A 26,641-nucleotide genomic window follows, 5' to 3' on the forward strand; every position below is an offset into this window, starting at 1 on the left:
ATGTTTCCTTCTTCCTACCACCCTCAGGCTTGTGCTTTCTATTATCACTGAAAGAACAGACTAGCAAGAAAGGCTTCCCCTGCCTTTAAAATCAGATAGATATTTTCTGTTTTTTCCTTCTGCAGACAGCATTTGTTTCTTCTCCTCCTAAGTCTTAGATGAGGTCCCCCTCCTTCTCTTGTAACCCCGGAGCTGGGACAGGGAGTGGTGGATACAGTGCTGCCCGCCCAGCCTGCCTGATGCTTGCTGCCTTGGAGATCACAGTAACCAGAGAAGCGGTGCTGAGAGCACCTGCCACACTGTTTTTCTGTGGAAAGAGTCCCCAAGGGGAATATTGACACATGGGAAGGAGGATGGGGGGGGAGAAGGGAAGCAGCACATGACTTTATCTGCCATAATTTGCCATGTTTGTCCCTTGAGCTCTTGAAGGAGAATGTGACAGAGCCCTTCATGACCTCAAGCCTTCACCTTAATATTTAATCACGATTTAGATTACTGCTATGTTGATTAAGACTGAGTAAATATATACTAAACATACATGATTTCACTCTCAATCAACTGCTACATTTTTCCCAGCAATTATCGTTATTAGCCTGGAATGCTTCTCATGCCTGCAATTTTTTAATAGATTGAAATTATTTTTATTGTAAAATAATCCTTACGTTGCCCCCATGTAGTTCTGAATATTAATTCATTCCTCCTCCAATATTCGCGACAATCCTGTCTGAAGTTGTTTAGGCTTATATGACAATGATCAGGTTTTATTCTTATGCAAACTATAGAGTCTTCTGTTCTTTTGATACCAACACATTTCAGCTTCCACACTGATGCTATCTCTAATTGTTGAGGTATTTCAAGCAGTCTGTGGAAGGTTCTAATTTCATGTGATACTTTCTTTGTTCTCCATTGCAGAATACATGCTTGATAGTCTTGAAATTACTTTGATAGCTGGTTCCAACTGTGCAGATTTGTACACATAGTAAACAAATACCTCCACCACGTATTCATCCTACCGTATTTACCCTATTCTCTTTAATGCAGTTTCACCTACATTGCAAGGAACAGTTCCTGATACTTAAGAAAAATTAGAAGTACTGAAAGTTGCTATTAAGCAGACTTATGTCTCTGCAAGAGTAACAACTATGCTCTGCCAGCCTCAAATAACATCTTCAAGTCATTTTCTGAATAATGCTGATCATCCAGTCTCAAAACTGATTTTTTCAATTTCTAAACAAGCCATCATAATGTTTGGAGTTGTCATATGAATATGTATTATGAAGCTTTAATACCTGAGAATGTCTGAATGTATAAATATGAAAAAGAACACAGAAGAAAAATTGAAGTGTTTCAAAAATAGGTGCAACTGATTGAATACTCTGGCTAGAAATTTCTGCACGGTATACTGAGAATGTACAGTAGCAATGAGCCTGATATGTTGAAGTTGTGCCATTACTTTTCATCCCGTATCAGCTTGAGACTGTCAGCAGCTCTTAATGTAATATATTAAAGGATCCTCCTAGAACATCTAGAATGGGCTTGGTGAGTAGACACAAAAAAACAAAAACAAAGCAAGCCAACAAAAAACAAAACCAAAACCAAAACAAAACAAAAAAGAAACAAACACACCAACCTGCAGCCCACAGTTCTGGCTTCACTGCAGGTGATAGTAATAATCTGCACTGTTTCCTTTAAGCTCTATCACAGGGCAGGACAGTAAGGGCTTGGGAAGACTTCAGGCAGAAAACTGAACATGAAGCAGAGGAAGACAGTATAAAAACAATAATTTTGTGGACGAGTCTTCTTTCCTAAGTGTATTTCTTGCTCAGTTTAAGAAAGGCTAGTGCAGCACTTGGGCTAGCTAGAGGGACATTTGGGTTCTGCAGCCAGAGAAATGATCTGATGCCAACCTAAGGCCAGATTGCTACCAGCACGATGGTTTATTTATCCAAATCACTGGCCCATCAGGACCATTCTAAGTTTCAGAGACAATTAGTGCCTCAATTGCCGTTAATTTTTCCTGCTCCCTGCTTCTAATTGCTGTATGGAGGCCTTTCCTCAATGTGTTACATGTGAGTGGATTGCTCCTTCTGTCTGCTAAGACTGGGCAAGGTTACACTCAGCCTGTCTGTCTGACTTGTCACTCCCAGCCCACAGGTGGAGTTCAGCCAAAGCTATCATCACAGACTGATGGCATACATATAGTCGTGATCTGCAAGATGGACTATTTTACTGCTTTACTGTGTGGCTTTTCTACATTCTGCCTAAACTCTAACGTGTGCAAAGTGCTGCTGTCAGAGCCCCAACTCAGAGTAAGCTGTGTCAGCATGTCACACCAATCTTGAGGGAATGGTTTGGCTCATTTTCAGGGTTTCAATTAATTTTAAAATTGCTTTGATGACTTACATAGTTGGGGAACAAATTGGGGAAATAGTATTTGTCTCTCCATGTATGTCTGGGTACCACATGAGAGGTCTACACCCTCTACAAAAGCAGAGGCTGGAGTCATAGCATCCTCATGCTGTAACTGCTGTGCATCCCTTACCCAGAGTTTAAAGCTGATTACAGACAGGAGGGAAAGATCAGTAAACTCCTTTTAAAGGCAACTTCCATTCTAGTGATTTTCCCCCAGTATTTCTTTGTAAATGGAGCTACTCTGTCCCACAGAACTTTTGTCCCCTTCAGTTTTTTTTAAAAAGTGATCTACTTTATGTTGCAGATTCAGCCTGATTTGTTTCTTGCTTGTACGGAAGTTAATAATACTTTTAGTCTTGCTTGAGTGAAATAAAAAAGGCTCAGCAAGAGCGGTTTGAGCACTTATATTTTACCTCACATTTGGGACAGACTAATCGCATGCATGTGATCGGTTACTGAGGCTCTGCTGATGTGCAGTAACTTTAGTGTCTGTCTGAGCCCTGAGGGTTTGTCTACACACAGAAGTCATAGTGTTTAACAATACCATGAAAGTGCAACGTTGCCCTCAAGGATGGATGCAGTCAGCTTCATATAAAATTATGTAAAATCATGGAAATTAGTCTTGTAAGAGAGTAAAAATAAGCTAAAGGTACGTAAAGTACCTTTATACTTTGCTATAACATTATCTGTAGGAGAACACACAAGCAGATCTTCACTCTATGCAATTATATCAGTGCAAATACTGTGCAGAAACCAGACTTGAAATAGTACAGTACCCTCACTGTTGTTAAAATTATAACTGAACACGTAATTCAAATCCTTCCCATTCTGCAATGTGTGCCATTCAGCAGGGAAAGAAAATATTTCACCCAGATTACACAAGGGAAAAATGTGGAGTGGGAAGGAAACACGCAAACTGTAAAATGTCACAGGAGTCGTATATGAGAGAGATTAAACCCTTCTGTTCAAGAAAGAAATGGTGTATTAAAAATTCAGGAACTGAAGAGCAGGAAGGAATCTGAACCAAGGGTCACGTTGAATTGCTAAGCTTTCCACATTTAGTGTTCATTTGGTAATTCATGACAATTAGATGACTTTAGGAAGGTGAAAATTAAGACAGTAATGTGATAGTCAGCAAACAAGTTTTGCTGGAGTTATTGTAGGAGCTTGATTTGAGACTGGGGACCCATCTATAATGTATTCACTGTTTTACAGAGGAGCAAGAAAACATGAGCCTTGCAGATGTATTGGATAGACAGAGCTAAAATCTAATATGGAATACAGTTTATGTGCTGCATATATGCACAGAATGAGGTCTGTGAGGAAATTCTTCGTGGTGGAGGGACAGCATTGCTTCCTGGAATGCATAGTATATTACAGACCATTTCTATTTACATGATTTAGAAGTATTACCAATATTTGTCATAACATCATCTGCGGTGTGAAGCAAGCTGGTAAAATGTGTAGGGCATACTTTTTTTGTCCTCTGAGGAAGTATGAGGTCTGAACTTCAGTGCAGAAGTGGTTCCTGCAGGGGCTGGGTTATCACTGTCAAATGCAAAATGACAGCCACAGTTATAGCACAAATGGCCATCCTTCATTTATAATGCATGACTTTTTACTGTTGCATTTCCATTTAACCTCCATGGTGTGGAGTTACATGTTAGAGTCTGTTGGGTTTACATGGCAAGGTTTTGGTAGCAGGGGGGCTGCAGGGGTGGCTTGTGTGAGAAGACACCAGAAGCTGCCCCCATGCCTGACAAAACCAGTTCCAGAGGGCTCCAAGACAGATCTACTGCTGCCCAAAGCTGAGCCCATCAGCAATGGTGGTAGCACCACTGTGACATCATGTTTAAGGAAGGGTAAAAAAAGCTGTGCCACAGCAGCTGTGAGAACAGTGTGAGAAAATGCAAGAGAAGCAGCCCTGTAGACACCAAGGTCAGCGAAGGAGGGGGAGGAGATGCTCCAGGTACCAGAGCAGAGATTCCCTTGCAGCCCATGGAGAAGATTATGGTGATGTAGGTCATCCCCCTTGCAGCCCACAGAGGACCACACCAGAGCAGATACCTGCAGGCCATGGAGGGTCCCACGCTGCAGAAAGTGGACATAGCCCATGGCCAGTAGTCCATGCAGGATCAGGTGTTCTGGCAGGAGCTGTGACCCTGGCGGGGACACATGTTGGGGAAGTTCTTGAAGAACTGCAGCCTGTGGGAAGGACCCACTCTGGAGCAGTTTGTGTAGAACTGTATCTTGTGGCAGGGACCCCACTGAGAAAAGTATGAGGAGGAAGGAGCAGCAGAGACAGAGTGTTATGAACCAACAACAATGTCTACTCCCCCTGCCTCAATTAATGGGAAGAAGCAGAAGAGTCAGGAGTGAAGCTGATTATTACACCCGTGTGGAGAAGGCAGTACCACTTCAGGCCTTCTGTTATTTAAAGAAAGAAATATTGGGAAGAGTGTTACATTACTGGGCTTTGCCTCTTACAGCAATAATCCTCATATCTCTGAAATTAAGAAGGAACTAATGTTTACAAAGACATATGTGCAGAGTTTGAGGCTTGTCTATCTCCATCTTATTTTAGGTGTGTCAAAGACTGTCTGTTGACTAGATACAGCCTCTAAACCCCTGCTCAGCACCAGAGAGGTAGCCTGGCATTTCTTTTTGCCTGTAGCCTGGGACACTGTCCAGAGCCATAGCTACTCAGGATATGGACTTATCCTCAGAAAGTATAAATGACTTTCCAGTCATACCTTCTGGTTACCTCTCTCTGCCTTTAATACACCCTCAATATTTCCTCTGTAAGAAGTGCTGTAGAGAAGGATGTGCAGATGATAGCTAACTGGATATGATTCTTGCATCATCTAAGTGGCAAAGAAGAGAATGTACTCTGAGGTTTCCGCAAAATGAGTTCAGATTACCTGCAAGCCATCCCAGCACCCAGTGGGAATGAGTTCCTAGGCAGCCCATGGCCCATGTTTCCTTGACTTAACATATTGAACCAAGTGTAATTCATATTAGGAAAACTGACCACATACAAACTTGTACTATTGTCTCAAACATGCAGTAAAATGCAATACCATAACAACATTCAGCTTTCACAAGAGAAGACGCATTTTACCTCACCTTTTAAATAACTGTACATTTAATCAGCTATCACAACACAGTGCATAGTACACAAGGTAACTCAGCCTTGTGTTTGAAACGTGTTAGGTCTAGTATATTTATTGGTATGTGAAGATATATGTGGACTTCAATTTATTTCTTCTTCTACTGGTTTTAGATCTATGTATGTCAATGGAGTTCAATTCTTGCTACCGTAAGTGAAAGAGGCGGCAACTCCATAGATATTAATAACTTGTATACTTTAAAAACAGCGTTTTGCAAAATACTTTGGGTGCAAATGATCCCTTTGGTAGATTAGAGACACTGCTGCTACATTATGACACAAAAGACGACTGCTGGCTAGTAGTGGTCTCTTTCTATTTTTAGTTTAACTTCATTACAGCTGCTATGTAATGTATTCATTAAAAAGCTAATACTTCATGCATTTGTGATGCATGTCCAACAACGATAACACACTGTCCACATAGCAGAGCAGGGTACTTCCGCTGTATAATTGCATTTCATTTCAGAACTTTCAGAAAACACAAATTATACAACATGTGGAATAATGAATCACCAAATAAGGTCACATGCAATTAGATGAAATAAATGATATGAACTATGCAGGGCTCTGGAGTGAGATCCAAAATTAGGTGCTTTCTGCTCCATACATGCTGCTGAGGGAGAACAGGGTCTTCTCTGGAGGACAATCTGAGCGTCTTGCTAATTGAGCAAGCAATTAGGAAATCAGAGTGCCTGAAACTTCACCCCATACAGATGCAGATGTCAGAGTCAGGCTTCCACATGTTGCAGCTCAGAGCCTGGCTTCTGTAAGTGCATGACTGTATACTTTTGTTTTACTGAGATGCAGAGCAAAGTGAGAGGGATGAACAAACTCTGCCCCTCCCTGTAAATTCTGTTTTCCTCCTCCTTACAATAATATGGAAACAGTCTCACCGTGATGCCACAGTTTTCTTCCAGTGTTGAGTGCCTCAGCTATCACAGAGATAATGTGGTGCTGTGCAGAGACAGGAACCCTTGTGCTTTCACCAAGCACAGCGCTATGCTGCCGCTGCTGCTGCTGCAGCCTTCTCTCTGGTGACTAAAAGCCTGGAGAATGGTGAGGACAATCAGCATTTTTTGTTCTTGCTTTGGATACACTGGAGTGGGAAACGACATGCAAGGTTTCTCAGGCTGTGATGACTGAACCAGTTTCGCACAAATCGGCTGATTTTGTTACCTAATGAGCGGTGGCTGCTCCGTTCTCTCCTGAGACAAATAAATTGATCGCATCAGTATTTGGATGAGAATGTGATCATGCCAATAAGCAGTCACGTGCATTTGGAGGATAGCAACTGGGTGGAGTCCTGTGTCGTATTAGGCAGAAACAAGGAGCTCAGCTGCACAGAGAGCTGCACGAGGATCTCTGAAGCAGAGGTCTGGATACACCAGGGACTCTGAAATCACAGAAGGATGTGCCCAGGGGAAAGCAGCAATTGGAGGAGGGTATATGTCGATCTCATTTTTACACTTTCATGCCACAGTTTCACTCAAGTTCTAGTTTAGTTGTCAAAGCCCTTTACTGGCTATAATTCATGCTTTCATCTTGACACAAATAACTGGATCTTCAAATTAGGATGAACTATGGCTGAATCACTGATTTTTCCATATGTTTGTTGTGTTTCCAGATGTTTGATCTTTTAAAAGTAAGAATTTAAAAAAAAGCTAAGATGAGAATATGACATGTTTGTATTAGATTTACATTTTATATGCATGCTCAAACCTACCAGGAGGAAAAGTAACCTTTGATGTCTTGGTGAGGTTGTACCATTGTGATTCTGACATGGTGAGATGTACATGGATGGACTTTCACTGAAGAAGGTATCTATGTCAAAACAGGAACATATCGGTTAATATTCTTTTGTCTTTAAAAAAAATAAATATGTATATACATAAGAAGGGAGTACAAAAGTGTTCTGCACTAGCAGAATTCTTTAATATGTCTACTCAGTTTTATGCAAACCATTATTTTCAGGACCTCAATATTGTAAATTTTACAGTCTTGAAGCAATGCTATACGGAGAGGAAAAAGGAAGCTACAGAAGTAATTATTAGTAGATTAAAAACAACTTTCTCGTGAATACATGGTTTAAAAAAAAAAAAAAAGGATCACGCAGTCACTGGAGCTCTGTTTGTTAATACTTCCTGGCCAGGCATACATCAAATAACACTTGGAAACAGAAAATAAAAGCTCCATGCAAGTGCAAGTACAAGACAATTAAATTAACACAAGCTTCAGTTCATTTGAACTGTATATGGTTTAAAAAAAACCTAAAACTCTTTCTTTCAACATGGTTATTCTTTCTTTATCATGTACCTTTTTTTCCCACTTAAAGATAAGCATTTGACAAATTCTTTTCAGCTCCATTTTCTGGGTTGACTTGATTTTTTCAAAGACAAATATTTAGATTACACAGAAGATCCACAACTCAAAACTGCAATATTCAGGCAACTTTCAATTTTTCTTTTCTAAAGAATCTAAGATGCTGTTACTGGTTTATGATCAGTTTGAATTTTAGTCTTTATGTGTGTTCTGATATATTTTCAGAACCTTATCAGAGCCAGAGATTTAGGAGCCTGAGCCTTTCTGTTAATTTTGTGCCATCCCTCTCTGGGGAGGCTTTAGGAGGATTATTAGGGCATTTTATATCACAAGATTATAAGAATTGCCTGAGTGAGTCAGAACTTCTAGCCCAATACATTTTCTCTCAGAAGGGTCAAAAGTGTTTTCCCGGAGAACTGCCTTCAGAGCAAAGCAAGAATATACTTAGACTTCCCCTAAATTCTCTCCACCTTCCCACAATTTCCAGTTTGTAGGCTTCCTGAGTCAGATGTGATTTTTCACATCTTTAGAAGGCTCCAGGTATCCATCTTCCAGTAGCTAGTTCAATTTTCATTTGACCCTGTGTGAAGTATTAGGTTTCACAGCATCCTGTTCTGAAGAATTTCCACTGTGTAATTAACTACTGTGTGTGTAAGATCCACCTGATTGTCCTGACTCATCCGTATCTGGACATTTTCTAAATCTACTACAACTTTTCTGAGAGAAAAAAGCTGTAGGACTCACCATATATTTATACAGTGGTAAAATTCTCTTGTCTCTATTCTTTCCTACTACTTTTCTAATAATTCCCAACAGCCATTGTGCCTTTTTGACCACTACAATGACATTGTCATTAAAGTGTCTGTTATAAACTCAAGATGTCATTGCTGACTCGTTACAGTCAGCTCACAGACAATATATTATCCCCACGAACTCATGGGGAAAAGGAGAGCAAGGCAAGGTCCTGTGTGCATGGCTGTATTTATCTCATTAAATTTCATCTGCCATTTTAATCCCCAAGTACGAAGTCCCATAAAGTTCTTCTGCAGTTCTGCACAGGTAGCTCCATCATTACTACCCTCAGCAACCTGGTTTTGTCAGCAAACTTTGTCACCTTTCTATTCACCCTCATCAAATAAAAAAAGTTTCCTAGGTCTGTGGCAGTCAATTGTCATGCACATCTGCACATCCGTGCAGGAAAGGGAGAGAAGCTATGGAGGAGAACAGTGAAACAGCCACAGGTTTGAACTGTTTGCTCATGCATTCATTTGAATCTAGATTGCGGGAAGCTGATGAGGAAAAAATGAGACAACATCAATCTCTAAAGCATAGTCCTGTTCATAAACTAAAATTCCTGTAAGGCACGTCAGTTAGCTATATTTTAATGGAGTGTAGAGTTCAATCCAGTTTAACTAATTCACACCTAAATCAATTTAGAGCCCCTCTTGCAGATTTAAGAAATATATCACAAAGTAGCCCGCTTTTATTACTTGAATAGTAGACCTACTATAATAGATTACAGGTGTTGCTACCATGCCTACGTGTCCAGGGTGCACAAGAAATGTGACACCTCAACACACTGCATTGTTACCAGAAATAGCAAATAGACCCACAGCAGTCTTCCAGCATGCTTTGTTGTGACAGGAGGCAGAAATATACTCTCAATTCCTCATTACTTTTGTGTTTATTTACATGCTAATTTAGTAAAATAAAGGCACTGTTCAAAAATACTGTTGTATTTATCACAGTCAATCCCTCCTTCTGGCAAACTTGACCTACCTTGTGAGCTGTGAGTCCTGGGTCAACAAATTTTGACACTGCTGGACATATGGAAACCAGGAGGATCCATACCAGATACAACTGCTCCATCTTGCTAATGCACAGGTCCTTGAGCTTCCCAAAGTCAGAGCACATGGACAGAATTAGATAAATGGCATAGAAGATACATGAGCTAAGAAATTCCCAAGCTAAATAGAAGTAGACTTAACACAGAAGTAGTGCTGCAAAAAATGCTTTTGGAAGCAGTGACTGTCACACAACCTGGAGATAATAGAGCATGAGGATAGCTGTGGAGGGGTATAAGCACCAGCAGCTGTGGTCCAGGTTGATCACTTTGTGCCACGGCCATTTGTTGCACCACCCCAAAGTGGTGGGACTGCAAGGAAGAAGGTAGAATGAAAGACTCCAGGGCTACGTAAAGTACTGAGTAACTGATCTGGGATAATGCTGGTTTCTGTACATTGATGCAACCTTTTCCTGGCAGCCTGTGGGCCATAGGCATTCAGCATTGGCTCTGCATGCCTGCCATACCAGCTGGTTCTATTTTCATGTTTTCAGATGGCACCTGATGTGTGGCCTGCCAAAGGCTCCTGAAAGATTAATCTGGCCTTCAGCAAGGGAAATAACCTCTTATTAATCATTCTTCCCTTTTTTTTTTTCATCCCCTGCTGTGGTTTTTGCCCTGAAATAACAACATAATTGAAATTAAAGTAGATAAGACAGAAATTAATAAATATACCTATCTTCTTTTAGTTCTTTGAATTTCCAAATTAATGCAAGAACACTGTGTGACTCAGAAAACAACCAGTGACTTTTGGTCAGCATGTGTAATGATAATATATGTCCAGTGAAAATTAAAAAGTTATTTCCTGAGGCCACCTTATTTTGCTGCTGGCTGGCTCTTTTGCAGATAATAGCACAGTTGTGCGCTCTGTGCTACTGAGTACAGATTAGCATCTAAACTGTGGAAGTAGACAAAATAGCTTCACTAGAGTGTATCCATGAGCAGATCGTCAAAACCTATTCCTAAATTGCCAGAACTTTTGTTTACCCATGGTGAGTTTTCTGATAGAAAGTTGCAGGTAGTCAGGAGATGCTCAGTGAGGTAAAATTTGAGGGAGCTTCTTTAAACTCAGCGGTCTTGAGGGTGCTGAGGAATTGCAGGTGACTATATGAAATGCCTGAGAGGAATGCTGCCCTCTCTGTCCCCTCCTATAGTACGCTCATTGTTGATAAAGGCTGTCTTCCTTTTGTTGGTGTTCATTGTGGAGAGAAATGCACTAGTTATTTACTGGTGAAAATGAGATGGCAGTAACAAGCAATGGAAGACAGTGTTGTTTTTCATTTTGCATTGATGCCCCTCTGCAGAGGCATGCATTTCTCACATTAATCTTCTCAAAGCCTTTATTGTCCTGGCTTCCTGTTACAAATCAAGCTGGTGATGGCAGCCTCATGAAATCCCATCAGCATACTGAGAGCAGTGTATTACAGTACCAGGCAATAGAATAAATACAGAACAATAAGTATAATAGGGAATGCATCACCCCAAAATGAAACAGCAGCTCTGTACTGCATGCCAGTTCTATAAAGGTGCCTTCTTCACTACCTGAAAAGAAATAAACAGCATTTTCGGGGTTCAGTTTCACTGTCAATTAAAATCTGCCTAGTCTGTGCCAAGGAAAACAGAGACACAAGAGGAGCTGCGTACCCAGGTGCAGCTGTCTGTCCCCGTGCTCATGGACTTTAATGTCTTTGAAAGACTGACTTTCAGGTATAAAAAGCTGCCTAATTTTTGATCTACAGATATAACTAGACCCTGCAAACAACTGAACTTATTTTAGACTCTTATTCTTTGCTTTGCTTTGCTGGCATCAATAGCAGCACATGATGATAGCCTTCAGAAGAGAGGCTGTCTTTGAAGGCAGCAGGGTTGATTTTTTTAGTGTTCCTTCTTGTGAAGGCTGAACTAGAAGGGAAGTTGCCAGTTCATAGCTAGGGAAGCAACAGCCTGCTATGGATGAGTAGGAAGACAGCTGGGTCATCAGCATATGCTAATACTTCAGTAATGCTGACAGTTGTCAGGGGCAGGCCTGTGTATGTCCTCTCCTTGGGTGGTCTTCACGATCTTAAAGTAAGTGTGCATACAGTGCGCAACTGCAAGCCACCTTTGGAAAAACTGCAAAATCAAATAAGACAAGGAACAATCCTGTAGAGGTATTAACATTTACCTTTCCCTTGGACAGGGATTGTAAAAGCCTTTTTAAAAATGTGAATTCCCATTTGCTGTCACATAGTGGTGTATTGAAAGGTGGGAAAGCAGCTGTGTTTTTCCAGAATGAAAATGATGACAAATTTGAAGGGCTTTTAAGAAAAACTGACAATCATTTTAAAAGGGCAGATCAGACTAGATATTGGCATATTTTTTCTGATGACAAATCACTTTCTAGTTTTAAATATAGGTTGTAATTCTAAAAGTGGAAACAGTACATTTAGATTTTTTCATAAATACCAGATGGAGGGTTTCTGTGTTAGTAACTTAAGATGATCCAATGACACAAAATATAATTTTCTCTCTGAAATAGCTTAATTTTTAAGTGGGGCTGTGGCTTGGCAAGCAGGTCCAGGGGGGCTCTTAGACCACCATATTTTCAATGAGCTTTGAGCTCTCTCTTTGAAAATGAGCTTGCAAAAGAAGAGTAAAATATGACATGAGAACTTCTTTCTGAAGATTTGTATTAGGACAAGCATTTGCAAGTTTGGTTCTTCAGATGAATATAGCTGACATGCATTGTCGTGGGACTTAGTATAAGTTAATGTTGTTATGTTGTTTGGTATACTCTCCTGTCACCCCCGTGCAAAATTCAAACACTTTTTTTTTTTTTTTTAAGGCTAAAAAGATATGAAAATAGGAAAATACACAATGTTGTGTGATATCTGTGTATTTCATCTTTCCAGATAGGTTAGGCCTGCTTTGACATGAGAAAAACAAGTAAGGTCTTCCTGACTTAGGCCAAAAATGGGAGAGAAGCATGAAACCTGAACGTCTCCGGGAGCTTAGAAGAAATGTTCCACCCAGGAGCTGGATGATGCTTTGAAGGTAAGATATTCAAGAGAGAGCTGAGACACAGAAAAGCACCAAGTTTCTGCTAGTTTCATTTAAGCTTTCAGGCAGCTCTGTCTTGTCCCTGAAGAATGATTGTTGCATAATGAGCATTTCAAACAGTGGACACAGTCCTCATTATGTGAGCATGAAGGGACTTGTATATCAAAGAGGATGCCCACATGGGTTTTGCATAGAAACATAGAGCCTAGAAAGACCATTTCGGTCATCAAGAACAGAGAAGCACACAGGAGATTTTTAAATCATGTAGGTCCACAAGATCTCTACTTCACCTGTCCCTGCATATCACACATGGAAGAAAAAATTCTGTCACCTTAAAATAAATGGACGCACTTCAGTATAAAAGATGAAAAATTATGTTTAACTACAGGAAGGTGGCATGAGACCTCAACAATATTGCTGCTATAGTCTTCTCCAGAATCCAAAAAATGCCACTTGCTCAGCAGCACATGTGTTTAGGAAGGTTTAAGAATGGCCATCTTAGCAAAAACAGTTTCTGTCCCTAACTCCCAAATAAACGTTGAAGAATTCTTAAATATAGAAAACTACAAGGCAGGAAACTTCAGCATCTTTCCTAATGATAACTCCTTAATTAATGGGTGGAGGATGTTCATTATGTTTTTCAAAGAAAAGCACCAAGTAGTACATCAAATATGAAGACATTTGCATGTCTACCCATAGTGTGGGAACGTGCTAAAAACGTCATATCTGAAGGGCAATTGATGCACAGCTTTTGCAATTGCTAGCAGCAATTATGTTACTGTTTTTCTCTCTATAGTACCATTCATTACATCTTATGAAGACCTATGAAACAAAAACTACTTCATGTTCACCTACCTGCTTCAAACTAGTGGCCTTGGAGATTCTCTTTAAACAACTTTGAAGCTGTTTCTGAATCATTCCTGGAAGTGCATATGCAATGCAAGGTATTGGGTGAAATTATTCATCCCTTAACTATTTGGAAGTTCTGCTTTGCCACAGTGTGCTCATGCTTTCTAAATTGTTAGTTGTGGTCATTGTGAGACGAGTCTTCCAGACATCACCAACACACATGAAGAGAAACACACATTTTTCTAATCGCATATTATTCAGCAGCAATGAGTGGCACAGAGAGCTAGTTCTGAAAGTTCAGTTTCAGTTTAAAGTGGCCCCTGAAGTTGACTGTTCCTCAATGTTTAAGTTCCTCCCTTTTAAGTTTTCAAAATACACAGGTAGCATAAAAATAGAAGTACTAATATGATACACAGTATTTAATATGAGAAAACCATTAATGATTATTTTAATAATGCACAATTATTTCTAAATCCTTGTGAGAAAACCTTATTCAAACAGCAATCTACTCTAATACCTTCTCCTACTGTTAAAAGCAAACTGGATGAAAATCATCTCAAAGGTGTGTCTGAGCATAACTTGCTTTGAGCATGGTCATATTAAGTTTTATGACAGACTGAGCTTCATTTATACCAGTCCGTAGAAGCTCTTCAACAATTAAGGCATTACTGCCCTGAAAACAGATGTGATATTCCCAAGCTTCACTTTTTAGATGTTCCTTGTAGTCTGACTTCTCCTTCAGATCTGATAACAATATGAAATGATACATTTATCTTTGAAAAAAAAAAATAAATAAAAACTAGTCTGCAAGTGATTCTGTTTGCTGCAGGCACTGAGAAAATTCTGTGCATTTGCCTAAGTCTCTCCTATGATCCTGGTTGGATTAGGGTTCTGCTGTGTAAAGCCCTATTGTACAAAAGGCTTGCAGTCTTACAGACCACAAGCCAGGTTCCAGAAGAGCCTTCAGGAATCTGCGATAGGCTTCAGCTGAGTAAACATAAATTGCAGTCCTCACAAATGTCACTGAGTTGCTGCCTAAATCTGGAAAGTGCTCAGGTTTTCAGCATTACACCAACTCAGATTATGGTAATTCCCAAAATTACTGGGAAGCCCTGACTGGGGAGCATTTTCTGTCTCATGTTCAAGTCCCAATGAGTCCCACAGTCCAGGTCTGTTGCCTGCTGAGTGGCTCAATATAATCTGCCCTGTGATAGCACACCTGCCAGACGGGGTCCTGCAGAAGTCACGGCCATTGCATTGCTCCCAAATGTACCAGATGATGGACAGGGTACGCCACTGCTCCTGCTGCTTATGGAAGATCTGTTTTTATTCTATTCCTTACCTGAGAAAAACTCAGCCTATCTATCCGCACAGACCCATCCCTTCTCTCCTGTCACCTGTTAAAAGAAACTCCTCTACTATCTGTTTGTCCTGTTGTTGATCCACTTGCTATTGAATATGTCTAAGTGGGGACAGATAGTGAGTATAGATGTGTCCATCTGTCATACTAAGACTCTAGTCCCTGCTGTATTGACATCAGATATTTTATCAAATGACCATTTAATGTCAAATACAACTAAGTAGGAAGAATAAGGCACACTGTCTGCCCTTAATTCCTGCTGGTATGTTTGCAAGGTATGAATAACTTAAAGGAATTTGACTACAGTGACCTACATTCAGTTCATCCAGTTACATTGGCCAAAACTGCACTGCAGGACGTCTGCTTGGTGCTGTATGTTACCTTCCAGCATGCCAGACAATGAGGCAGTCAGTAAGGTATAGCACTCACAAGCTGCTCCTTCCTGGGATTTTTCTAAAAGAAACAAGAGGAAAGAAAAGAAACAGAGAGAGAAAGAGAAGGAAGAGAAGGAAGAGAAAGAAGAGAAAGAAGGAAGAGAAGGAAGAGAAGGAAGGGAGAGAAGGAAGGAAGAGAAGGAAGGGACAGAAGGAAGGAAGAGAAGGAAGAGAAGGAAGGAAGAAAAGGGAAGGAAGGGAAGGGAAGGGAAGGGAAGGGAAGGGAAGGGAAGGGAAGGGAAGGGAAGGGAAGGGAAGGGAAGGGAAGGGAAGGGAAGGGAAGGGAAGGGAAGGGAAGGGAAGGGAAGGGAAGGGAAGGGAAGGGAAGGGAAGGGAAGGGAAGGGAAGGGAAGGGAAGGGAAGGGAAGGGAAGGGAAGGGAAGGGAAGGGAAGGGAAGGGAAGGGAAGGGAGGAAGGAAGGAAGGAAGGAAGGAAGGAAGGAAGGAAGGAAGGAAGGAAGGAAGGAAGGAAGGAAGGAAGGAAGAAAGGAGAATATTTTGCAATGCTACTCATGCCTAGTTTGTGAAAATGTCAATTAGTTCTCAGTTACACTCTCAGAGCATTACCATGACATTGGACAGCCTACCAGACCTATTACCATGCTTGTAACACAGGTATTCTGTATCCTTGGACTGATGGAGCTGAATACAGCTTAATTTAGTTAAAAACTATTAATGGTTCGATGGCTGGTGAGTCCTGTCTTTCATTAGAAGTCCATCCATTGTGAGGGAGTTTGGATGTGCTTGTTTTTGCTGAACTCAGTTCACTCTCTCTTTCTACAAAAGTTTGGTTTTGTTGCAAGATTCCCTGCTTTGGCTACATTTTTTTCTTTTCTTTTCTTTAAGTGCCCTGGTTTTTTTCTAATTTCAGCCAGAGCAAAAAGAAAAATATTGCAAAAGATAAAAATCTTCAGTGGAGTCACAGTCACAAAAATTTACAGGCCTGTTTCTCATCCAAAGACATTTAGGAAAGTTTGATCAATCTCTGAAATGAAACGTACAGCTCTACTGAAGCTCCATGTCAAGGCATTACCACTTCTAATACTATCAGTATTGCACTAACATGCCAGAGAACTTCAGTCCGATTTTACAGCAGCTAATCACCTCTGTGGCTCTGCTGGCCTGCCTTCACCAAGGCTTTCACATCACACACCTCGCCCACCTGCAGAAAACAGGCACTAAACCACTCTCCAAGATCTGTATAGATACCCAAAAAGATGCACATTTCCCTAGAGGTCTCCCAGTCACTTATTGCTCCCATTCCCTCATTCCTTGGAAGTGTAACTCTGGAATTAACCCTTTATTCCCAGGAATGCATCAAAGCAATAGAAGCCTAGACTGTATGATACTTTCTAAGGAATAGCCACAGTTCAAGAAAACTCTAGAATAATATGCAGTTATTCCTATTTGTTGCAATGTCCCATCTTTCATTATTACACTCCTCTCTTGCAGAGAGACCTCCAACAGCTTTGGTGGGGGAAGAGGCGGGGGGGTGATTCAGATCCCCCTTCGCCAAGGTTAAAAAAAACCACCACCACAAAACACATCCATATGAGAGGTCACTTCATTACAGGTTTCTCAGGGGAACAATCCAGACCTTCATTGTAAATTAATTATGGTTTCTAAGGTACCTTTGTGTTTTGGATGGCGATTCCAAGTCATTAGAAGAAATATACAGCATGTAAGTAAAGCTAGTAATTTTATCAGGCGCTTCATTGAAAAATGAAGCTGTACGATTTTTCTGTCTGGGTTTTAGTAAAAGGGAAAATACAAGAAAAAATAAGCTTTTTTTTCTTCTGTTTGAATTCTGTTGAACCTTACTTGGACTGAACAGGGAAGAGAGCTATAGAGGCCCTAGAAAACCCAGTCTTATCTGTTCAACTAGTACACTAATTTATTTTGCTTTTGAGTGAAAGATAACGATTTTAAAAATGATTGTGAAAAAAAAAAAAAAAGGAAACTCATATGTCTATCAATTTCCAGAATTTATAGCTAAGGCAGCATTTACACTGAAATTTCTTAGCTTCATTGTTCAGTGTTCAGAAGCCTTTCTTGCATTTTAACCTTTCCACAAAATTCTGTTTCTGTTTGTAGGAATATATAGGAAATCAGTAGTCTAGGCATTGTGAGAAAACAAAATATATTAATATTTTTGAGTATTCGAATCATGGAAAGTTAGACAAGTCACATCATTTTATTTCTAGATCTATTCTTAGTGATCCTACATATTTAAGTCGAGGAAGGCATTACAAATAAGCCCTAGACACAGTATACTTACGAAGTTTAATTTTTTTATAAATTCACATTTTCTCTGAAAGTGAAATCGAGTGATCTGTCTTACTTTCAACTCAGCAGATTAAAATAATCTCTTAAGGTCCTACTGAGAAAGAATTTTACAAATACTTCATTAAGTCTATTTATTTAAAGCTTCACTACCAGCACCTCTGCATCTACAAAGCAGCATCTTTCCACAGCTCAGTTTGGGGATTTTATTTTCCCTTTATCCAACAGTGGTATCCTCAAAAATAATGAATGTTTCTGTCAGAACTCCCACAGTTCCTTAAGAATACCACAAGGACTTTATTGCTAATTGAAGAAATAGATAACATGTGTCTTCACTTCAGCAGCCTTTATTTATTTTACGGACATTTTTCATCAGCTTTCAGACGTTTTCTATTGAAATTCTGCATAATTCACTGTTCCCCATCTGGAATGTTAATACTCAGCATGAAGAAAAGGAAGTCAAAGGGAAAGAAAAAAAAAAAAAAAGTAACAACATTTCTTTGACTCCCGTGTCAGTAGTACCAATTAGCTACATGAATTTTCCATCTGCTTTCGCTAAAGAATAGGTGAACAGCTGCATCCTACAGGAAGACAACCTGATGCAGCCAACAGAAACTGTCAAGCACCTGGTCATTTCCTGTCACTACCTTCACTAGTGCTGCAGATATCAAATCACACAGGCTTTGCCTGCTGACTTTGAACAAACTCTACTAAAAAAAAATGCTGCTATTCTGCATTCCCTTAGTGAAATCTCTTTGCCTACTGATTTAAGTGTTTTGGATTTATATTTTACTTAATGTGCATTGGACTGAATAGCAAAATGCTATATGTGTGGAAAATTATGGGCCTCACAGTCTTCTAAACAATAAATACACCAGAGTAATGCTGCAAATTAAAGAGAAATCAATGTGGGTTTGTTGGCATGGTCTAACTCTGCTGTTAATTGCTAATATATATTGTGCTGGGTGGTTGCATCTTGTCTATTTACTTAAAGAAATACCCACCACTTTGTCCTTATGTTTGACTGTATTCCATGCAAAGTTTATTATTCCTCAAATTTAAAATGGAGAGATTTTCTACCTTCCTCCTTCCTACCCCTTGCCCTCCTTTCCCCGACTCAAACAAACAAAAAAAAAGCATAGAGATTATGGGCATAGATAACTTCAAAATGCCTCACTCGCTCACTCACACAACTGGAAGAACTGATGTTGTCAGATATTTTTGCATGAAGCACTGAGTTTCTTGCAAGATAACTAGACCTTTTGCTAGTGCCTCCTGTCAAAAATGTTGAGACAGTATCTTTCTCCTTGTTCATTGTTGAAGCGATCTTCTTACTTGCATGGTATTGTTCAACTCTCTGGCTGAATCAGTGGAAGGCTTACGAAGAGGTAAGACCATCTGTGGTGTTAGGAAGAGAGTGAGAATGCTTTCTGGAACTGTCAGGGGAACTAGGTGATTTCTAATATTTTTAAACCCAAGGACTGTGAACCCTATAATTTTGACCTTGTGAAACAACCAATTTTAAAAGAAATAGATCATTTTGAAAATAACGGCGTCAGAATTTAAACTTACACTCAACATATCACAAACAGCAACTGAAAATCTTACATTCATATACAGTTTGGGATATAATGCACATGTATTGATGTGATTTCAGTGCTGCATCTCATATCAGGAGTTTTGCCTGACTGTAAGGACTGCCTTGTAGACTGCCTTATTAAATTTGCTGATACCATGGCTGTGGTCTGCACAGCTGTGAATGCAAGACCACCTTCTTCATATTTCTATGTTTGTTAGAATTTACATTCCTCCTAGTGCCAAATGGTCTGATAAACTGTCTCCCTCCTCAGTTTCCACAGTTATCACCTTTAAAAACAACTGTTGCAGCAGAAGTTTTGTATTGTACATGCATGCATGCTCCATGGGAATGCAGTCAGGGTTTGCTAATAGTTTCATGCCTAGAAATAGGAAAGATGTTTGGGCAGAACTTTCCCTGTGCTCTTTGAATGCCTCTGTTGCAAAGTCTTGTTCTGTGCTGCTTCCCTGCTCCTTAGCACAAGCAGGCTCGCAAAGGGAGCAGCTGGCAGGGAAGCAAACATCCACATGGGAGCCTGGGCAGACACTGGGGGACAGCTTTATCTCAGTTATGCTAGCATAGCTGCATCTTCACAACCTAATATTTCTGTTAGGTCAGCTCACACTGGGATGTGTGGCACAGCAACAACATCCTCTTTGTGTCATTTGACTGGGAAAGACAAGTTTTCTGCCACAAACGCATTGTGGCACCTCATTTCTATGCATTTGTGATTCTCCTGCATTTTTAGCAGAGGGAGTTGAAACACAGGGGTCAGAGCTATAACCACCAGGTGTCTTAGTTAATTGTCGGTATTCATCCCACAAAACCCACAGCGTAAGTTTACAGTGTTTCATGACATTTCATAAGTTACGGGTGAGCCGTTTCATCTCACTCCTGTGTTCACACCTGTCCCCACAGTGCCTGTCCCTCATCTTTTCCTTTCACAGTTGACAGCCCAGCCATTTTTTGGTCTCAGCCTAAGGAGCTAGAAAAATAATCATTTGGTCTCTTTGATTTATGAGGTTGCAAGTAAAACTGAATAAGTATCTTGGAATGGGAAATGCATATGATTGGTATTCAGTAAACTGAAGTTGTGATGGCGATTATTAAAATTCAGAGCTCACATGACTCCTCAGAGATAAAAAGAGTTCTTTTATGACCCCTTTTATAGTATGTTTTTGTAGTCTCCAGAATACCCAAACATCTGTATCTATGAAAAAAGCAGTGACTTTTTAATATAAATATCTCTGTCTTTTAAAGATAATAGCTGAAGCTAAAACTGCTTTTCTTAAGATATATTTAGATCCTTAAGATAATGTTTGTTCATTCAGAAGAGAACATAAATGGCTATTTTTGGATCCTGAATCACTAGGTTATCATGTTATTAGGGTTTTTTAAATCACAATGTAGAAGTATTTGTTTCACAAGTACCTTCTCTCTTTATAATCCATTCTGCTGTGGATGTATCTCTGTTCTGTGTTTCTCTTTTAGGAAATTGCCTCTGACAATACGTATGTCCTAACAAAATAAAACTTTAGGTCTGAGAACTGAAGATAATAATAGGAGATTCTGTTATTTGTCCTCAGAGATAAGATAAAATACCTATAAAGCAAAGATTAAGCTGCGGTAGGTATTCTTCTTCATTCCTGGATCTACCTGTGCAATGTCTATTTCTGAGTCCTGTTCAACAGCTTCTATACTTGCTTTAGCCATATATAGGCTCCTGTTTCAAAAGATTTATGGTAGGTGTGCCATTACCTATAAAATCAGCTCCAGATACACATCTTTTGAAAATCGGCACCTATTCTATAAGTTCCGAGCTCTAGCTTTCCCTCCATAAACACCTCCCAACCACCTAGACATTATTAGTCTCCCATAACAGTGTAACTCTCTTTTTAAGACTCTTTTATAATGACAAAATCTCTGATAAGGGCCTCCTAGTACATCAAGCCTTATCATTATCACCACTGCTTTAAAGGTACCGCTCTACAACACACCAACAAATTGGCTTTTGAAAATTGTTTTAGATTGCACAAAGTATCTGTTAGACAGACACATACAGTATGCCATATATCTGCATTGGATAGCAAGCAAGGAAGTGGTAAAGTAGCTCATTTTTTCAGATGAGGGTCTGTCTCACTGAATCATTCGTGTTTTACTGACTGACTCACTGGATGAACCAAATGCTGCAGAGCAGGGAATTATGTCAGATAAAAATACTGAACAATAATTCAGTTAAAAACTGAAACAGAGGTAGGTGTATTATCCTGTATTGCTTTATTCAGAAAGCAGAAGGATTTTGAACCTGTTGAGGTAAATTTATTTCTTTTGATTTACAAAGCCACCCATTTTGCAGTCTTTAAACTCTGAACATTTTGTCATGTAGTAAAGTTTCATAATCTGAAGCATCAATCACTATGTGTATCTAGATACAAGGCAAGGACCTTCTAATTCCATAATAGCCACCATATAAATATACACACAAATATAGAGCATCAGCCACCAATTGCTTCAGTGTTTCCCATCAAGTTTAGAGCTCTGCTGAGTTAGGTGCTGTACTAAAATGGAAATATTTAATGCCTTTTATATTAAACAGAATGGTTTTCATTTAATCCCTGTGGTTACTTCCATAGGCCTAAGGATGTAAGCAGCAATAACAGATCATCAGAGAAAGGTCGATAACAAGTACTGCAATGAAAGATTTTGTATTTGTGCAGCCAGAGAGGTACCATACTCTATCTGCTGGTATGGCTATACAATATTTATCCCCTTTAATCACCATGGAGCACTATAGAGAGACAGAGGGTGGGCAGCAGAAAGAAAGAGCAAAAGAATGAGAGTAAGAGGGAGATGAGGGAGAAAAAGAGACAATAGTTGTTCAAAGTGTGAGAGGAGAGGTGGTAAGGGAAGAAAAGCAATTTATTAGCAGCAGTCAGCTATGAGGAGCTCCATTGGGGAGACAGAAAGCGCAGCTTGAAGGCATTGGTGTGAAAACCATTGGCTGTGGTGTCAGTTTTGATGTGGTTCTGTCTCTAGCTACTAGTGTGGTTGTTCGCACTGCTCACATCTATCAGTCCCACAAGCCTGAAGGAGGAGGCAGGCTTTGTACTACCACCAGGTGGGTGTAAAAAAACAGAGAGCCACTGGACTGAGGAGAGGGAAGGAATTTCTTGCCCGTGAGGACACGTTGAGCCTGTCCTACTAGCAACTCCATCATTTAAATCACCAGAGCAACAGCTTGTGCTCCTCCAGTCACCCCAGCAGTAACGTGCTGTGAAGGGAGTTATGGTTTCTCGGTTACGCAGATTTGTGCCAGAAATCATCAGTGTCAGTGAAAATGAATGATATTGCATGGGAGGATTTGTGCTGATTCTGTGAGTAAAGCTTTACAGTGGAGACCTCACAGCTTTATCATAAAGATTTTAGTTCTAAAGGACGAAGCTGAAAAGATGGTGCTTAGTGACTAATTTCAGACACTGTACACCAAGAGAAAGGGAAAAGATATTCAGTGGACGTTGGACACAATCATGTCAGTCAACCAGCAGTATCTTCTTTCTTGTTGTACACAAAATATTTTCCGTGTTGTTCAAGTGTTCATAGATTTTTTTTTTCCCATCTCAGTGATGTTACTGTTATATAGGCAGAATCCCTGATATAAATGAATTCCTTGTTCTCTTTGTCAAAGTAGTGGGACCCAAAGTATGCCTTACTAGCTATGTGTAAATGACAAAGACTATAAAGAAGTCAAGTTAATTAAAAACATGAATCGATTGTTTCCCATTGCTGCAATTTTTTCTTATAACCCTTTAGGCTCTTTCTTGATGCACTCATGTGAAAAATAATGCTGCTACTTGAATCAGTCTTCCAAACTCTTTTCAAGTCTACTGTGCACTCCAACCTTTAACGACAAGCACTTAAACAAAATGCACTGTTCCACTGGATTTACTGTGAGCCTCTTAAGAGATTCTTCTGGTCAGCAAACTCATTTTAGAGCTGGAGAATCTAGGGTTTTTTTCCAAGTTGAAGAGGAGATAATTTAAAATCATTGTAGAAATCACATGTAGGAAAATAAAGCAATGTATCAACAGAGGAAAGGTGAACAGAATTAAAGGGCCAATGATTTAACTGGTATCATCATCTCTGATCACGGATAAGTTATGCAAACCTCACCCCTTTTCCTGCTGGTACTTCTTTAATATCACTAGGGGTGAAATAGCTAGTTAATACACAACTTATGAGTAAAAATAATCTTAAAATATTTTTCCATAAATGCCCTCATTTGAATTCATATCCCCGTTGTGAATTAACTCAGTATAAACTATATGCCTAAACTGGTTTCCATGTAGCATAATTTCTGATGTGATCAGTTAACAGGAGTTAGACAATAACAAAACTATGTTTGGATATATTTTTTCTTTTGAAACCAGTTACAAACCAATTTATTTAAGCCATAACCCTGTCTTAGTGGTCCTGAAACTAGTTACAAACTTGCTAAATTATTTTGACTTAAAAAAAAAAAAAAAAAAATAGGCTTCAGAAAACCAAGGGAAGTGTATCAATGCTACCTCTGTCCTTTTTCATCTCATGGGCTAGTGATATATGTGCTCAGCCAAGATCAGCTCTTTCATCCCCCTGATGGGGATTTCAGCTGGCACCTCTTGCAGCACACTGCCTCTATCAACATGCCAAAGCTTATTCCGGGATGATCAGTCTCCCCATTCATATCTCATCAGCCTCACTGCTGTCTTGGTGCGACGACCCTTCAGATCGGTCACATGAAGTGGAATAGTGTCACAAAGCAGGCTCGGAGCACTCCAGCCTCGCATACATGGCAGCACTGAGGCAGCAGGAGCCCTCCTCTGAGTCCTCCAAGCTCCAAATCCTCTCAGACAGAGGAGGGATCAAACCCAAGCCTTGCCTGAGCTATTGAACAGACCAGTCCTCAGACAACCAGATGGATGAAGCTGCTGCTGCAACTACAGCAATGCCAACATATGGCTACTAAAACTCCCAAGAAAAGGAGATCACTCAGCTTGAAGCTGAGCGTGTGAAGTTTTCTCATCTTCACCCCTCCGCCTTCTGATCTTCTTGCCCAGGCTGTAACCCACATTGTGTTAACCTTTTGATGCACAGTCACAGAATCATAGAAACGTAGAATCATAGAATCACAGAACCATAAAATCACAGAATAGTTTGGGTTGGAAGTCACATTCAAAGGTCGTCTAGTCCAACCACCCTGCAATGAGCAGGGATGTCTTCAACCAGATCAGGTTGCTCAGAGCCCCATCCAGCCTGGCCTTGAATTTCTCCAGGGATGGGGCATCCACCACCTCTCTGCACAACCCAGGCCAGCGTTTTACCACCTTCATTGTAAAAAATTTCTTCCTCACTTCTAGCCTGAATCTTCCTTTTTAGCTTAAAACCATCACCCCTTGTGCTGTCGTAACATGCCCTGCTAAAAAGACTGTCCCTATCTTTCTTATAGGCCCCAAAAAGTGCTGAAAGGCTGCAATAAGGTCTCCCTGGAGCCTCCTCTTTTCCAGGCTGAACAACCCCAACTCTCTCAGCCTGTCCTCATAGCAGAGTTGTTCCAGCTCTCAGCCCCATATAACTGTGGTTAATCACTTTGTCTTTTAAAAACTCCAACAAGCAGTGCCCACCCTGGCTCTCTGAGGTCAGCCTTCCACAGCTCGCCTGGATTATCACCCTCTTCAATCTGCCAGGGGAGCTGTTTGTGTGATTGTCTCTTTCATACATGTCAATCTGGACATGTCAGGCTGGAAAAACACTACCACTTGAATTGTTTAAGTCAGATAAAACACTGTTTAAAGAGGCACATGAGGACCTTTCACACCTATTCTCCCTAAAAGTATTTCAGAGGCAAAATAGACCTCTCACTAGTGGGAAAAATGTAGAACTGTTGTGACTTTGTGAACAAATAAAAATAGCATGTCATGGGAACTTCTTGTTTTTTCCCAATGTCTGCTAAAATGAGAGAAAAGTAATCATGAATATGCTGTCATGTTTTACACAGGACTAGATCTCAGACCTGAGATATAGTCAGAAATTGTCAAACCACACACAAGTTTTAATAAGACACAAAACAAACACCTTCAACTGTATTTTAAGTCCTTGCTTTTTTTTGCCTTTTTTTTTGCTTTTTTTTTTTTGCTTTTTCTTCTTCCTTGCCTCTACCCTCTGCTGACTCCCATATGGACAACTACCTTATATTTTATTTTCTTTAAACAAAACAGTGATTGCTTAATTTTAAAATAATTTTACAGGAAAACAGGTTTTCATACAGGTTTTGTACTTGGCTTTTTCAACATCTCATCCCTGAGATATGCACATAAAAAGACTTCCATGATGCTATCTCTATCTGCTCCTAGTTAACAGTCCCAGTGCAATCCTGCCCCACTGAACTCAAAGGCATTTTAAGGTAGATTGCTGTAGCATTGGACTCCTTACCTATTTCCAGGGCCAGCCTAGAGAAATCTAGCAGCATACGTTTTGCTTTGAACGTAATGGATTAAAAGTGATGGAGGGCAGATTCACATCTCTGTCTTCCCACTTGCTGCTGCAGCTCTATTTATTAATTCTGCAGTGGGTATTTTATAGGTGCCATGCAATGCTAGCTGAAGGTTACCACAATAAAGCAGAAAAAAATATGAGGACTACAAAGTCATTGGCAGTTTATTTTAATTCAGCTGGATAGAGCAACTTCTGCTTTTATCACCCTTTGTATTTGGCAAAGGTTAGAGTTTATCTGAGTTTCACAAGCTGCCAAAATACTGAGTAGATCCTGCCATTGTCTCAGTGAACACTGAATTGCATATTAATTGAAGATCTAAGGCTCTACATCAAACAATAGAAGTGTAACCAAACATTGCAGATCTGGGACACGAATGTCTCTGGAGCTAGATGGGAATGTTTAATTTAACGAGACCCTATAAATGTTTCCTACAGAAACATTGCTAAATTATTTGAAACTTTGACAATGTTTTGCTACTAGCTTCAGTTAAAAATTGTTTTCTGGAGGTCAGTCCAGTCTGCTTACCTTGTGGTCATATCCAAACGACCTGGTGTTAGGAACATCCCCAGCATTCCATCTCCTAGGACTGCTTGAGATGACAGACAACATGGAGATTAAACTTCACCTCCCAGAAGGCCTGTTGATCATGCACACAGGCACATTCTTACTTTACAGCTTCCTAGTAAAAGGAAAAATAAGATGAGGGCCATGAGAGGAGCTGCCTATCTCATCCTTCCAAGAGGTGTGTGAGTGTCACAAGGGCAGAAAATAGCAGCCAAGGGAGACCTAAACCAGCAAAGTGACATTTGTGCACTACTTGAATAAA

The 26,641-nt window shown here is 40.0% G+C and overlaps 1 long non-coding RNA gene across 1 annotated transcript; it reads right to left on the reverse strand.

The window, feature by feature from the left end:
* Nucleotides 1–5,576: 5,576 nt before the first annotated feature.
* On the reverse strand, nt 5,577–26,510 carry LOC110361462 (uncharacterized). The gene is made up of 4 exons (XR_002418097.2): nt 26,341–26,510; nt 9,680–9,793; nt 7,305–7,402; nt 5,577–7,214 (listed from the first exon to the last, which is right to left on the reverse strand). It is a non-coding gene; the product is annotated as an uncharacterized LOC110361462 (long non-coding RNA).
* Nucleotides 26,511–26,641: the final 131 nt, after the last annotated feature.

This window comes from Columba livia, chromosome Z (genome assembly GCF_036013475.1).
Source record: "Columba livia isolate bColLiv1 breed racing homer chromosome Z, bColLiv1.pat.W.v2, whole genome shotgun sequence".
Classification (NCBI taxonomy): Eukaryota; Metazoa; Chordata; class Aves; order Columbiformes; family Columbidae; genus Columba; species Columba livia.